The sequence below is a fragment of the Nerophis ophidion genome, linkage group LG10 (assembly GCF_033978795.1).
Source record: "Nerophis ophidion isolate RoL-2023_Sa linkage group LG10, RoL_Noph_v1.0, whole genome shotgun sequence".
In the NCBI taxonomy this organism is placed as follows: domain Eukaryota; kingdom Metazoa; phylum Chordata; class Actinopteri; order Syngnathiformes; family Syngnathidae; genus Nerophis; species Nerophis ophidion.
This window is the reverse complement of record NC_084620.1, coordinates 70,363,843-70,380,341: the sequence shown is the minus strand read 5'-3', so window position 1 is coordinate 70,380,341 and position 16,499 is coordinate 70,363,843. Positions and strand designations below refer to the sequence as shown.

Genomic DNA, 16,499 nt, shown 5'->3' with positions numbered 1-16,499 from the left:
TAAATGTGTCACCTTTTGTCCTTAGAAATCTTACAAATATTTTTACTTCAGAATTTAATATGCATTTTTTAAGAATTTTTGCTAATCAGTCAGTTTGATACTTGTTTCTAGGTAAATAATGACAATTATTTTTTCCTTTACTACTTTTATAAATAATTTTTTGTGAGAAATATCACACATTTCTCATCTGTCATTTTTGTACTATATTTTACAGTTTTAGAGTCATTTCAAAATGCACTTTTGCCAACTTTTCAAGATCTTCCTCTGCAGTGTGAGCCTGATGTGAATCCTGCCTAGCAACAGTCGCACAGCAGCCATTTTGACGCTTGTTGCAAGGTAAACAATGGCTACTAATATGTCCTTTTTTCACCATCACAGTGCATGTTTGGTGAGAAATACCACTAATCTGTTAGGGAGGAGCAGCCACTAAAAAACAACATCTATTAGTTTTGGCATTTTCTGCTATTGCATTGCTACCTTTTGCAATACATTTGTTCAAGAATTGTAGCCATTTTGATACTTATTTTGTCACTTATACACCATTATAGTGCATTTTTTGTGAAAAACACCATTAAATTAGTAATCGTGTAACAATTACTATTAATTAAAAAAAAAAATCCATACATTTGTAAGAGTGTAGCAGCAATTTTGAAACTTGTTGCTATGTAAACAATGGCTATTATTTAGTTTCTTTTCTACCATTATAATTATTATTTTCCGAGAAATACTATTCACTTTTTAAAGAATAGCAACCACTAAAAAACGACAACTTTTAGTTTTGTATTTTTTCTACTATTATATTGCTATTTGTTGCAAAAAATACTAATAATTTGCTAAAGAATAAAATTAATTATTGACCTGGGGATAGGTTGATTGGCAACACTAAATTGGCCCTAGTGTGTGAATGTGAGTGTGAATGTTGTCTGTCTATCTGTGTTGGCCCTGCGATGAGGTGGCGACTTGTCCAGGGTGTACCCTGCCTTCCGCCCGATTGTAGCTGAGATAGGCGCCAGCGCCCCCCGCGACCCCGAAAGGGAATAAGCGGTAGAAAATGGATGGATGGATGGATATTGCGGGGTGAAAAAAAAAAAAAGTATAATTAATTTGTCACCTTTTGTACTTAGAAATCCTACAAATGTTCCTACTACAGTATTTAATATGCATTTTTGTAAGAATTTCTACTAAGCAGTCAGTTTGATACTTGTTGCTAGGTAAACAATGACAATTATTTTTTGTCTTTACTACTTTTATAAATAATTTTTTGTGAGAAATATTACTAATTTCTTATTTGTCATTTTTCTACTTTATTTTACAGTTTTAGAGTCATTTCCAAATGCACTTTTGCCAACTTTCCATGTTCTTCCTCTGCAGTGTAAGCCTGATATGAATCCTGCCTAGCAACAGTGGCACAGCAGCTATTTTGATGCTTGTTGCAAGGTAAACAATGGCTACTAATATTTCTTTTTTTCACTATTGCAGTGCATGTTTTGTGAGAAATACCACTAATCTGTTAGGAAGGAGTAGCCACTAAAAACAACATCTGTTAGTTTTGGCATTTTTCTTCTATTGCATTGCTACCTTTTGCAATACATTTGTTAGAGAATTGTAGCCATTTTGATACTTATTTTGTCACTTTTACACCATTATAGTGCATTTTTTTTGTGAAAAGTACCACTAAGTTAGTCATCATTAAACAATTAATATTATTTTGTAAAAAAAAAAAAAAAATCTATTAATTTGACACTCGTTGCTAAGTAAACAATGGCTATTAATTAGTTTTTTTCTACCATTATAATTATTATTTTCCGAGAAATACTATTAACTTTTTAAAGAATAGCAACCACAAAAAAAAAACTATGGCTTTTAGTTTTGTCGTTTTTACTATTATATTGGTATCTGTTGCAAAAAATACTAATAATTTGTTAAGGAATAAAATAAATTATTGCGGGTATAAATATAATTAATTTGTCACCTTTTGTCCTTAGAAATCCTACAAATATTTTTACTTCAGAATTTAATATGCATTTTTTAAGAATTTTTGCTAAGCAGTCAGTTTGATACTTGTTGCTAGGTAAACAATGACAATTATTTTTTCTCTTTACTACTTTTATCAATCATTTTTTGTGAGAAATATTACTAATTTCTTATTTGTCATTTTTCTACTATATATTACAGTTTTAGAGTCATTTCCAAATGCACTTTTGCCAACTTTCCATGTTCTTCCTCTGCAGTGTGAGCCTGATACGAATCCTGCCTAGCAACAGTCGCACTGCAGCCATTTTGACGCTTGTTGCAAGGTAAACAACTATTGCAGTGCATGTTTTGTGAGAAATACCACTGATCTGTTAGGAAGGAGCAGCCACTAAAAAAAAACATCTATTAGTTTTGGCATTTTTCTGCTATTGCATTGCTACCTTTTGCAAAAAATTTGTTCGAGAATTGTAGCCATTTTGATACTTATTTTGTCACTTATACACCATTATAGTGCATTTTCTTGTGAAAAATACCACTAAAATAGTTATCATTAAACAATTAATATTAAATTGTAAAAAAAAAAAATATCCATGAATTTGTAAGTGTGTAGCAGCAATTTTGACACTTGTTGCTAAGTAAACAATGGCTATTAATTAGTTTCTTTTTTACCATTATAATTATTATTTTCTGAGAAATACTATGTACTTCTTAAAGAATAGCAACCATTAAAATAACAATGTATTTAAGTTTTGTCATTTGTTTACTATTATATTGATGTTTGTTGCAACAAATTATTGAATAATAAAATAAATTATTGCGGGGTAAAAAAATATATATAATTAATTTGGCACCTTTTGTGCTTAGAAATCCTACAAATGTTCCTACTACAGTATTTAATATGCATTTTTGTAAGATTTTTTACGAAGCAGTTAGTTTGATACTTGTTGCTAGGTAAACAATGACAATTATTTTTTGTCTTTACTACTTTTATAAATATTTTTTGGTAACAAATAGTACAATTTTCTTATTTGTCATTTTTGTACTATATTTTACAGTTTTAGAGTCATTTCCAAAAGCACTTTTGCCAACTCTCCATGTTCTTCCTCTGCAGTGTGAGCCTGATATGAATCCTGCCTAGCAACAGTCGCACAGCAGCCATTTTGACGCTTGTTGCAAGGTAAACAATGGCTACAATTGCGTTCCTTTTTCACTATCATAGTGCATGTGTTGTGAGAAATATCACTAATCTGTTATTGTGAGCCATGTAGGCTTTGTGAATCACGACAAGCTGCTGCTCAAATTGAATTGCCCCTTGAAGGATTATTAAAGTGTTTTGAATTGAGAGGAGCAGCCACTAAAAAAACAACCTTTATTGGTTTTGGCATTTTTCTCCTCTTGCATTGCTACCTGTTGCAATAAATGTGTATAATTTGTTAGAGAATTGTCGCTGTTTTGACACTTATTGTGTCACTTTTACACCATTAGAGTGCCTTTGCTGTGAAAAATTCCACTAAAATAGTCATCATTAAACAATTACTATTAATTTGCATGTTTTTGCAGAAAAAAAATCCATTAATTTTTAAGAGTGCAGCAGCAATTTTTTGCTAAATAAACAACAGTTAATAAATTGTTTCTTTTCTACCATTACAATGTTTTTTTAGTTTAGGTTTTTAGTTTTGTATTTTTTCTACTACTGTATTGCTATTTTTTTGCAAAAAAAAAAATAATTTGTTTAAGAATTGAATAAATTGTTGTGGGGTAAAACAATATGTATTATTAATTTCTCACCTTTTGGAGTTAGAAAGTGTTCCTACTACAGTATTTAATATGCATTATTTTTGTAAGAATTTCTACTAATCAGTCAGTTTGATACTTGTTGCTAGGTAAACAATGACAATTAATTTTTCTCTTTACTACTTTTATAAATATTTTTTGTGAGAAATAGTACTAATTTCTTATTTGTCATTTTTCTACGATAATTTGCAGTTTTAGAGTCATTAAAATGCACTTTTGCCAACTCTCCATGTTCTTCCTCTGCAGTGTGAGGCAGCAGAGCCAGATATGAATCCTGCCTAGCAACAGTCGCACAGCAGCCATTTTGACACTTGTTGTAAGGTAAACAACAACTATTACTTTGTCTCTTCGCTACCATTAGAGTTATTTTTTTGTGGAGAAATATTACCAACTCGTTAAAGAATATCAGCCGCTAAAAAAACAACGGTCAAGAAATCCTACAAATTTGTCAAGAGTACAGCAGTTATTTTGACATTTTGTTTCTAGGTAAACAATGACTATTTGTCACATTTTCTCAATTATAGTGCATTGTTTTAGTGAGGAATACTACTAATTTGTGAGACAATAGCAGCCATTGAACAATGATTAATCATTTATAAATACAGTAATCTAATGAATTTTTTGTAAGAATTTCTGCAAAGCAGCCAGTTTGATACTTGTTGCTATGTAAACAATGACTATTCATTTCTCTCTTTACTACTTTTATAAATCTTTTTTTATGACGAATAGTACTAATTTGTTGTGTCATTTTTTATATTTTACAGTTTTAGAGTCATTTCCAAATGCACATGTGCCAACTGTGCATCTGAATCCTGCCTAGCAACAGTCGCACAGCAGCCATTTTGACACTTGCTGCACGGAAAACAATGGCTATTATTTTTTGTTTTATTATCATCACAATTATTATTTTCCGAGAAACACTACTAACTTGTTAAAGAATAGCAACCAGTAAAAAAAACAAAAAACGGCTATTAGTTTTTATAATTTTCGCACTTTTATCTTGCTATTTGTTGCAATAAATACTATTAATTTGTTAGAGAATAAAATAAATTGTTATGAGGTAAAATAAAATATACATAAGTATATATAATACAGTTCTCGCTTTTTCACTATTATAGTGCGATTTTTGTGAGAAATAACACTAAAATAATAACTATGAAACAATGGCTATTAATGTGTATATTTTTGTAAAAAATTTTACCGTTTTTTTAGAGTACAGAAACCAGTTTTAAACATTCTTTTCGACTATTATAATTATTTTTTGGGTGAAAAATACTACACATTCATTAGAGAATATCAGCCACTAAAAAAAACAATGGCTGTTAGTTTCGTCATTTCCCCATTATTATATTGCTATTTTCTGCAAGAAATGCTAATAGTTTGTTAGAGAATAAAATAAAAAGTTGTGTATATATATGTATATATATATATATATGTATGTATATATATATGTATATATATATATGTATATATGTGTGTGTATATATATATGTATATATGTGTGTGTGTATATATCTGTATATATATGTATATATATATATATATATATATATATATATATATATATATATATATATGTGTGTGTGTGTATATATATCCATCCATCCATTTCCTACCGCTTATTCCCTTTCGGGGTCGCAAGGGGCGCTAGCGCCTATCTCAGCTACAATCGGGCGGAAGGCGGGGTACACCCTGGACAACCCTATATATATATATGTGTGTGTATAAATATATATATATATATATATGTGTATATGAATATATGTGTATGTATATATGTGTATATGTATATATATATATGTGTGTGTGTGTATATATATGTAAATATGTATATGTGTATATATATATATATATATATATATATATATATGTGTGTGTGTGTATATAGATAGAATAGAATCCTGCCTAGCAACAGTCGCCCAGCAGCCATTTCGACACGTCTTGCAAGGTAAACAACGGCTACTACTTTGTCACTTTTTGTGAGCAATAACCCCAATCTGCTTGAGAGTAGCAGCCACTAAAAAACTCACAATTGACTATGTGCCGTAAAAAAAAAAGAAAAGCACATTTTTAGCCAACATGAGCTTGCAAATAAAAACTTTTAAGTATGTTTAAAGAGCGCCGATAAATCCAGATGGCCTGACTATTGATGGAGATTGTGTGTGTGTGTGTGTGTGTGTGTGTGTGTGTGTGTGTGTGTGTGTGTGTGTGTGTGTGTGTGTGTGTGTGTGTGTGTGTGTGTGTGTGTGTGTGTGTGTGTGTGTGTGTGTGTGTGTGTGTGTGTGTGTGTGTGTGTTGATGGGGTTCTGGCTGCAGGTGCGGGCACGTCGCCAGCGCTCAGTCACACAAAATCTAATACAGATGACTTCATCATTTTTGCCTGGTGACCTTTCTGGCAGCCCTCCCCCCCCCCTCTCACCCTCCCTCTTTTACTTTCCTGCACGACCTTGACCACCTCCGTCCAACACCAGAGGCGTTCCCCTCGTCGACGCTTCAAGGTTATGCGGCGAATGAAAAGAAATAAATAAGTCCTCGTCCGGGCGAGGCGATCAATTTACTCCAACATGTCCGTGCTGGCGTGCGCGGGGGAGTTTTGCAAGATGTGTGCATTTATTAGATGAGCAGATATTGATGGCTGCTTTGGCAACCAACGCACACATGAGGGGTTTTAAAGGCTATAATATACAGCAGGAATGGGACTCATATGTCCACATTCGTCCTGGTTTACCTGATACATGAAACGTGACGAATTGGAGGGTGCACTATGTTGAGTATCTTAAATCAGTTTGTTTTGTGGCAGTTCCAATTTTGATTAGAGCGTCAGTTGCTATGTTGAGTGGCGCTTTCCATCATTTCCAGCAGACTGCATTGCAAAATGATCAGGTGCGATCCACCCAGGAATGAGGCGATTCCCTACCGTGGGACAGTGTTTCTTAACCATCCCCCTGAAGAGCCGCCATAAAATATCTGTTTCTCAGCTAGCAGCGGTACTCAGTTGTAATACACTTTTCCACCACTTGTCAATCAATCAATCAATCAATGAATGTATATTTATATAGCCCCAAATCACAAATGTCTCAAAGGACTGCACAAATCATTACGACTACAACATCCTCGGAAGAACCCACAAAAGGGCAAGGAAAACTCACACCCAGTGGGCAGGGAGAATTCACATCCAGTGGGACGCCAGTGACAATGCTGACTATGAGAAACCTTGGAGAGGACCTCAGATGTGGGCAACCCCCCCCGCCCCTCTAGGGGAACGAAAGCAATGGATGTCGAGCGGGTCTAACATGATACTGTGAAAGTTCAATCCATAGTGGCTCCAACACAGCCGCGAGAGTTCAGTTCAAAGCGGATCCAAGACAGCAGCGAGAGTCCCGTCCACAGGAAACCATCTCAAGCGGAGGCGGATCAGCAGCGTAGAGATGTCCCCAACCGATACACAGGCGAGCGGTCCATCCTGGGTCCCGACGAGCGGTCCATCCTGGGTCTCGACTCTGGACAGCCAATACTTCATCCATGGTCATCGGACCGGACCCCCTCCACAAGGGAGGGGGGGACATAGGAGAAAGAAAAGAAGCGGCAGATCAACTGGTCTAAAACGGAGGTCTATTTAAAGGCTAGAGTATACAGATGAGTTTTAAGGTGAGACTTAAATGCTTCTACTGAGGTAGCATCTCCAACTGTTACCGGGAGGGCATTCCAGAGTACTGGAGCCCGAACAGAAAACGCTCTATAGCCCGCAGACTTTTTTTGGGCTCTAGGAATCACTAATAAGCCGGAGTCTTTTGAACGCAGATTTCTTGCCGGGACATATGGATGGTGGAAGCGGGGCTCGAACCTGGAACCTTCAAGTTCCTGGCACGGTTACTCTACCAACTGACAGAGCACAGCCTCCAGGTAATGTTGCTATTTTTACATTCCAACAATACAAGTAGGTCTGATACAAAACCCTCGAATGTACAGTAAAGCTCCACTTTTGAAAATGCGCTAGCTCGATGCTAATTTATATTGGATTTCCCAATGACATGCTGCTGATTAGCATTAGCAAAATCACCCCCCCAGAAATCAGCATTATCCAACAGCCTATTTTAAGTTGGGTTTTTGTTTCTGTTCGGGTCTGTGGGACTGATTGATTGATTGAAACTTTTATTAGTAGACCTGGACAAATTAAGGCCTGGGGACCACATGCGGCTTTTCAATCTGGCCCACCGGACATTCCCAATTATTTTTTTTCGATCTTTAAGATGGAAAGTGAGGAAAAAGTGATGGAAACCTTGGAGAGGACCTCAGATGTGGGCAACCCCCCCGCCCCCTCTAGGGGACCGAAAGCAATGGATGTCGAGCGGGTCTAACATGATACTTGTGGCACTAATGACAAATAAAAAAAAACAGCTACAGCTGAAGTCATAGAAACGTTTCTTCAAGCGCAAAAATTATGACTAAAATTGCGAAGCTGTTTTTTCATTTTATTGACAGTTTTTTTTTACGAAACATCACTTATTTATTTTACTATTTAATTTTTGGAGTCCCTTTTTTCGGAGTATGTTTGATGGCTATTTCTTTTTGTAATCAGCCTGACCTAAGCCTTGATAATAATCTCTGTGATTAACACATGCTTTTAAATCATTTGAAAAGATTACCCTGTCAAAGTGTAAGCAGCTTAGATATAATTATTGGCTATGATTTAAATCAAGAGTAAGGTTACTAAATTAGTGGGGGGCTGTGAAAATGAGGCAATATGTCACCCCAAAAACCTCATCTCCAGTGCATGCAGAAAGTGTTCAGAGTGCTTCACTTCTTTGGTTTTCATCCAGGATGAACAAGTGAAAAGCTGCGAATACTTTCCAGATGCGCTGTGTATATTATCAAAATATTACACAGCAGTAAATGTGTCAGGTTCAAACACTGATGCCATCTATTAAACAAGACAAGAAGCAAGGAATTAAACAGAGACAGAATTAAATTTGGCTCAATGAAGAGAAACACATAGACACTGTACGCTCTGACGAAAGATTGTACGCCTCCACTTTTATTTGGACTTTCCCTGATTACAAGGCAACAGCTGTTTCTAAAGGACGCGGCTTGTAAACAGCCATCACCTTTCATTAAAAACAGTTGTGATAAAAAGTCGTAAAACAGTTCAAAGAAAAGGTGCCTGGAGGGGAGTCAGGCCCTGCTTCCTCTACGCTTTGTAGATCTAGGGTCAGGACCAAATCTTCCTGTGGATTACAATAAAAGACGGGTCGGCAACCCGTGGCTCTGGAGCCCCATGTGGCTCTTTAGCGCCGCCCTAGTCGCTTTCTGGAGCTTTTTTAAAAATATATGAAAAATGGAAATGATGAGGGGGGAAAAACATATTTTTGGTTTTAATTTGGTTTCTGCAGGAGGACAAACATGACACAAACCTCCCTAATTGTTATAAAGCACACTGTTTATATTAAACATGCTTCACTGATTCGAGTATTTGCTGAGCGCCGTTTTGTCCGACTCATTTTGGTGGTCCTTGAACTCACCATAGTTTGTTTACATGTATAACTTTCTCCGACTTTCTAAGACGTGTTTTATGCCACTTCTTTTTCTGTCTCATTTTGTCCACCAAACTTATAACTTTGTGCCTGAGTGCACAAAGGTGAGTTTTGTTGATGTTATTGACTTGTGTGGAGTGCTAATCAGACATATTTGGTCCCTGCATGAGTGCAAGCTAACCGATGCTAACATGCTATTTAGGCTAGCTGTATGTACACATTGCATCATTGTGCCTCATTTGTAGCTATATTTGAGCTCATTTAGTTCCTTTTAAGTCATCATAATTCAATTTTTATCTCATGACACACTATCTGTATGTAATATGGCTTTTCATATTTTGCGGCTCCAGACGGATTTGTTTTTGTATTTTTGGTCCGATATGGCTCTTTCAACATTTTGGGTTGCCGACCCCTGCAATAGAGGAAAGAAACCGACGCCTTCATGTCGCTTCCCATCCTACACAGTGGAGATTTACACGCCTTTTGATTGGTGCGATCAAAGACTCAATGTAACACAAAGTTTTGTGATCATTTTGATACAATTATTTTGACAAAATAATAATACAAATATACAACCTAAGGTTTGAAGGCCTACTGAAATGAGATGTTCTTATTCAAACGGGGATAGCAGGTCCATTCTATGTGTCATACTTCATCATTTCGCGATATTGCCATATTTTTGCTGAAAGGATTTAGTAGAGAACATCCACGATAAAGTTGGCAACTTTTGGTCGCTAATAAAAAAGCCTTGCCTGTACCGGAAGTAGCAGTTGTGGAGCTCCTCACATCTGAACATTGTTTACAATCATGGCCACCAGCAGCCAGAGCGATTCGGACCAAAAAAGCGACAATTTCCCCATTAATTTGAGCGAGGATGAAAGATTCGTGGATGAGGAAAGTGAGAGTGAAGGACTAGAAGAAAAAAAAAAGACAGGGCAATGGGAGCGATTTAGATGTCAGACATATTTAACAGGATAATTCTGGAAAATACCAGTGGGAGCAATTCAGATAGGGAAGATGCTGTGAGAGGCGCCGTGGCAGCCGTGGGGGTGGCAGGACCACTCGTCCAGGCCCAACCGCAACAAGGGATAGAGCAGGGGTAGGGAACCTATGGCTCTAGAGCCAGATGTGGCTCTTTTGATGACTGCATCTGGCTCTCGGATAAATCTGAGCTAACACTGCTTACCACGATAAGTAATGAATAATTCCACTTGTGATCAAAGTGTTAAAAATAACGTTCAAAATATAAAACATGCTCATGCATTTGAATCCATCCATCCTTTTTTTCTACCGCACTTGTTCAAGAAATTGCATGATTTATTTATTTATTTTTTTTTTAGGGCTTACTCTCCTGGGGGTTCTTCAGACCACCAAGCACCGACATGAGAGCCTGTTTCAGGGTTACGATATTTTTTTATTTTTCAATAAGTCTCTCAGTTGCTTTCCAGCAATTGTCTTTTTCTCTTTCGTTCTCGCTCGCTCTCTGGCTCCAGCTCCAACCCCGTCTCTCCTCCCGGCTGCTGCTAATAACAGAGCGACAGGTGATTAGATAACAAGGCCCAGGTGGGCCATCTACGCACCTGTCACTGATTTCGAGGCCGGTCCTGGCACACCCCGCTTCGCTGCAGGCCCGCAGGCCACGCCCCCTCCACAGTTAGCTTCATAATATCAACGTTATTACAAACAATACGAGACCTATTATACTCTAGTAATGTTGGTCTTACTTAGTTGTGTTTAGTGTTGGAAAAAAAAAATGATAAGGCTCTTAGGGAAATACATTTGAAAATATTTGGATTCTTGGCTCTCTCAGCCAAAAAGGTTCCCGACCCCTGGGATAGAGCCATACCGCTTTGAATCCGACGCTGACGGTCAGGAAAACGCATATTGATGCTGGAGTAGCACACGACGTAGATATCCTTCAGAATACAGAATGGTAAAAAGTTTTTTATTAATATACATAATACACTGTACTTTGTGTTCGTGGTCCAATCCAACCGTGTTCGCTTGACATCGCTGTTTCATAGTAAAGCTTGACTGTCATCTTTCGGGAATGTAAACAATGAAACACCGGCTGTGTTTGTGTTGCTAAAGGTGGCCGTAATACACCGCTTCCCACCTACAGCTTTCTTCTTTGATGTCTCCATTGTTCATTGAACAAAATGCAAAAGATTCAGCAACACAGAAGTCCAGAATACTGTGGGATTATGCGATGAAAAGAGACAACTTGATAGCTGGGAACGATGCTAGAACAAAATGCCCTCTACGATCCGTGACGTCAAGCGCACGCCTCATCATAGGCGCGAAATTTAAAATTGCAACATTTAATGTAACACAGTAATCACATCCTATCAGAATCCGTGAACGACATTTCTCATTTGTATCCACAAACGCCGGTCTTTTTCGAGCACTTTTAATATTGGACTCAACCCCTCTGCATCTCAAGACTTTGTCGGCGTGAGCAAACAAACAGGAAGTGCTCCAAGACACCCTCAAACGTGGATGAAGATTGTTATCGCTGCAGTTGTTCTGCACGGATCTTTGCAATACTCTTGCTTTGAATTCATCTTCATTCCATACTTATTACGTTTGTTGTGTGGTGATGATGTGTTCATTTCTCCGGCCCCGGACAACTGCGAGTTATGACTTTTCATACGCAGGAAGTGGAGATGAGCCGCAGAGCCCAACTCCCCTCGCTTCCTCCCCCGCGCCCATTTTCGGCTCCGCATTACTCGGGGCCCCGGCAATAACTGTAAATCACAGCGCGGGGAAGGAATGATTTTGCTGTTTGCAAAGGGCAAAGAAGTCGTGGCGGTGAATAACAAGTCGGAGCATGAGAGTGAAGCTAAAGACTAATTAGAGAGCATCAATACCGGGGGCCACCTGTCCACAGCTTAATGGATGAAGGGGACGGGCGGGGGGGGCACTGACATGACGTCCATTGTGTGGGAATATGCAAAGGTGTTCTGCGATCCATCCTCGTACGGCGCAGCGTCTTCAGAGCGGCTGTTGTCATAGAGCAGGGGTTGGCAACCCACGGCTCTACTTTAGCGCCGCCCTAGTGGCTCGCTGGAGCTTTTTCAAAAATATATGAAAAATTGAAAAGGATGAGGGGGGAAAAACATATTTTTGTTTTAATTTGGTTTCCTGTAGGAGGACAAACATGACACAAACCTCCCTAATTGTTATAAAGCACACTGTTTATATTAAACATGCTTCACTGATTCGAGTATTTGGCGAGCACCGTTTTGTCCTACTAATTTCGGCGGTCCTTGAACTCACCGTGGTTTGTTTACATCAGAGGTCGGCAACCCGCGGCTCTGGAGCCGCATGCGACTCTTTAGCGCCGCCCTAGTGGCTCGCTGGAGCTTTTTCAAAAATATATGAAAAATGGAAAAAGATGAGGGGGAAAAAACATATTTTTTGTTTTAATATGGTTTCTGCAGGAGGACAAACATGACACAAACCTCCCTAATTGTTATAAAGCACACTGTTTATATTAAACATGCTTCACTGATTGGAGTATTTGGCGAGCACCTTTTTGTCCTACTAATTTTGGCGGTCCTTGAACTCACCCTAGTTTGTTTACATGTATAACTTTCTCCGACTTTCTAAGACGTGTTTTATGCCACTTCTTTTCCCGTCTCAATTTGTCCATCAAACTGTTAACCTTTTGCAGGAATGCACAAAGGTGAGTTTTGTTGATGTTTTTTTTTTACTTATGTGGAGTGCTAATCAGACATATTTGGTCCCTGCATAACTGCAAGCTAATTGATGCTAACCTGCTATTTAGGCTATAGCTATATTGCATCATTATGCCTCATTTGTAGCTATATTTGAGCTCATTTGGTTACTTTTAAGTCCTCTTAATTCAACTTATATCTCATGACACTATCTGTATGTAATATGGCTTTTCATTTTTTGCGGCTCCAGACGGATTTGTTTTTGTATTTTTGGTCCAATATGGCTCTTTCAACATTTTGGGTTGCCAACCCCTGTCATAGAGACTTTCTCCGAGTGCTCAATGTCACGGAGTGCACCTGAACGTCACACCGGTGGACTCTTCTTCCTGTCATCTTTGCTAAGAGGTGGATTTTTAGGAATCCACATGAAGGATGGCATTAGTATCATCCATCCATCCATTTTTTACCGCTTATTCCCTTTTGGGGTCGCGGGGGGCGCTGGCGCCTAGCTCAGCTACAATTGGGCGGAAGGCAGGGTACACCCTGGACAAGTCGCCACCTCATCGCAGGGCCATATATATATATATATATATATATATATATATATATATGTATGTATCAAAACAGGCCCCTCATGTTTTAATTCTTTCGTGTGCGGCCCTCAGTTTGTCTTAAGCGGATCTGACACAATATTTTCAGATTCCACGTGCCGTTTTGTAGATAGTTGGCAAACAAGTTGATGTAACTCTTGCATCTACTGAGGCCAATACTCTGCTTTTTTATTTGCCTTACTCATTTTCCTTGGACTGACCTCCAGGTGTGATGATCGGACTTCCTGCAAACCGATCATTGTTTCGTTTATTTTGTCTTTCATTTTAGTGAAGTGAATTATATTTATATAGCGCTATTAAAGGGGAACTTTATCACAATTTCCAAAGGGTTAAAAACAATAAAAATCAGTTCCCAGTGGCTTGTTGTATTTTTTTAAGTTTTTTTCAAAATTTTACCGGTCCCGGAATATCCCTAAATAAAGCTTTAAAGTGCCTTATTTTGGCTCTCTGCGAAGACACTGGCCATTTCCCTGTGACGTCACACAGTGCTGCCAATGTAAACAAACAATGGGAATACCACAGCAAGATATAGCGACATTAGCTCGGATTCAAACTCGGATTTCAGCGACTTAAGCGATTCAACAGATTACGCATGTATTGAAACAGATGGTTGGAGTATGAAAATATTGAAATGATATCCAGTTTGGTCATAACCAAATGTTTCATATAATATTATGATAATAACAATAATAATCATATTTTTTATTATAACTAGTTGTAGGAGTAATTGTAATATTGTTATCATTATTAACCGTATTAATAGCACAGTTGTAGTATTTTCATGAGTTTTTAAATGATATCGTGCTGGAATGCATTGCAACCAAATTGTATTAATAATTCCTACTAATATGTGCATATTTCATTATTTATTGTCTTATATTTAAGGAATCCATAGTATTACAATAGTATTAATACTATTTGATATCAATAGTATTATCTAATTCACTGTGAATGATACTCGATTGGGTCACAATTTTGTGAACGCTTTCTCATATTTTCCCCGTGGTGCCGCTGCACTGTTGCCATGGTAACAGCATCCGCAATGGTTTGCAGTTTGTGCACAACTTCTTCTATTACACAACAAGAAACTAAAAGAGGTTTTGTCAGTTGCTTTTTCCTTTTTTCACACTTTCTTCCCACGTTTTGATTGGCTCAAATTATTGGAACGCCAACTGTGACTAAAACATCTTTTTGAAACAATTTAAATGGAGACAAAGCCATCGCCTGGAGAAATATGTCGGGCCTGATAGAGACGTTGATTGTGGAAGAAAATAGAGACTGCATTTATTTTTTATTTATGACGATAATGTTATTTTAGGCACTTTAGTTGACAATAAAAAAATGTTAGAAATGCTCCATCCATCCAAATCTGAGTCCTTGATACTGTCCATGCATGGAGGTCTTCTAGCTGCTCTTTGTCTGGTGCCTCACCTTGGACCTGCTGGTCTTGGGAGACCCTACTGGGGGCAAAGAAGCCCCCGGACTACAAAGCTCGGAGGATCATTAGGACGCTCAAACTCCTCGACCAGGATAAGGTGGCAGCTCAGGAGTGGAGTGAAGTGCACCAACAAGGATGACTATTCCTAATGACACATTGAAACATGGCCTGCTGGGATAGACTCCAGCTTAACCACAAACTTAGTGAGGATAAGTGCTGTAGAAAATAAATGCTCTAAACTGATTAGTGTTTTCAGTAAAAACTACAATAAGACGTACTTCAAACAAATATGGGTTCTGTTATTTTGTATTTATTTTAGTATTACAGTATTTGTATCATTATTTATGTTTGTGTTTTTTTGTATTACAGTATTTTTTATTATTTGTTTTATTATTTTTGTTTTCGTGTAATTTTTTGTTTTACAGTATTTTGTATTATTATAATTTCCATCCATCCATCCATTTTCTACCGCTTATTCCCTTTCAGGGCCGCGGGGGTCGCTGGCGCCTATCTCAGCTACAATCGGGCGGAAGGCGGGGTACACCCTGGACAAGTCGCCACCTCATCGCAGGGCCAAATTATTATATTTTTATAATTTGTTTTATTATTATTTAATTTTGTGTTAACTTTTTTGATTTTGTGTTACATTATTTTTCATCTTGTGTTAGTATTTATTTTTGTGTCACTGTTTTGTATTACGGTATTTTGTATTATTATTATTTGTTTTATTTGTATTTATTTTTGTGTTATTTATTTCATTTTTGTATTGCTGTCTATTATTATTATTTGTTTTATTATTTATTTTTATGTTATTTATTTAGTTTTTGTATTACAGTATTATTATTTGTTTTATTATTATTTATTTTTGTGTTATTTATTTTGTTTTTGTATTACAGTATTTTTTTAATCATTTGTTTGAGTATTTATTTTTATGTCATTTTTTTTTGATAACAGTATTTGGTATTATTATTATTTGTTTTATTATTATTTCTGTTATTTATTTTATTTTTTTGTCACAGTCTCTATTATTTGTTTTATTATTTCTTTTTGTGTTATTTATTCTACTTTTGTATTGCAGTATAGATTACTATTTGTTTTATTATTTATTTTCGTGTTATTTATTTTATTTTTGTATCACAGTATTTTTATCATTTGTTTGAGTATTTTCTTATGTGTCATTTATGTTTTTGTACTACGGTATTTTGTAATAATATTTGTTTTATTACTATTTTTGTGTTTATTTTATTTTTTGTATTACAGTGTTTCTTATTTGTTTTACTATTTATTTTTGTGTTATTTATTTTTATCTTCGTATTACAGTATGTTATTTTTTTTGTTATGTATTTTTGTGTTATTTATTTTTTGTATTATTGTTATTATTGTATATCATTTGTTTCAGTATTTATTTTTGTGTCATTTATGTTTTGTATTACAGTATTTTGTATTATTTGTTTTTTTATTATTTATTTTT

The 16,499-nt window shown here is 36.6% G+C and overlaps 1 long non-coding RNA gene across 3 annotated transcripts; it reads left to right on the top strand.

Annotated features, from left to right (window-relative positions):
• The first annotated feature begins 268 nt into the window (after nt 1-268).
• On the top strand, nt 269-16,414 carry LOC133561234 (uncharacterized). Of its 3 annotated transcripts, XR_009808618.1 has the most exons (7): nt 269-336; nt 1,372-1,437; nt 2,232-2,297; nt 3,086-3,151; nt 4,015-4,089; nt 7,570-7,671; nt 15,515-16,414. It is a non-coding gene; the product is annotated as an uncharacterized LOC133561234 (long non-coding RNA). The 3 variants fall into 3 exon arrangements; XR_009808619.1 differs by lacking the exon at nt 7,570-7,671; XR_009808617.1 differs by lacking the exons at nt 7,570-7,671; nt 15,515-16,414 and having other exon boundaries at nt 4,015-4,440.
• The last annotated feature ends 85 nt before the right edge of the window (nt 16,415-16,499 follow it).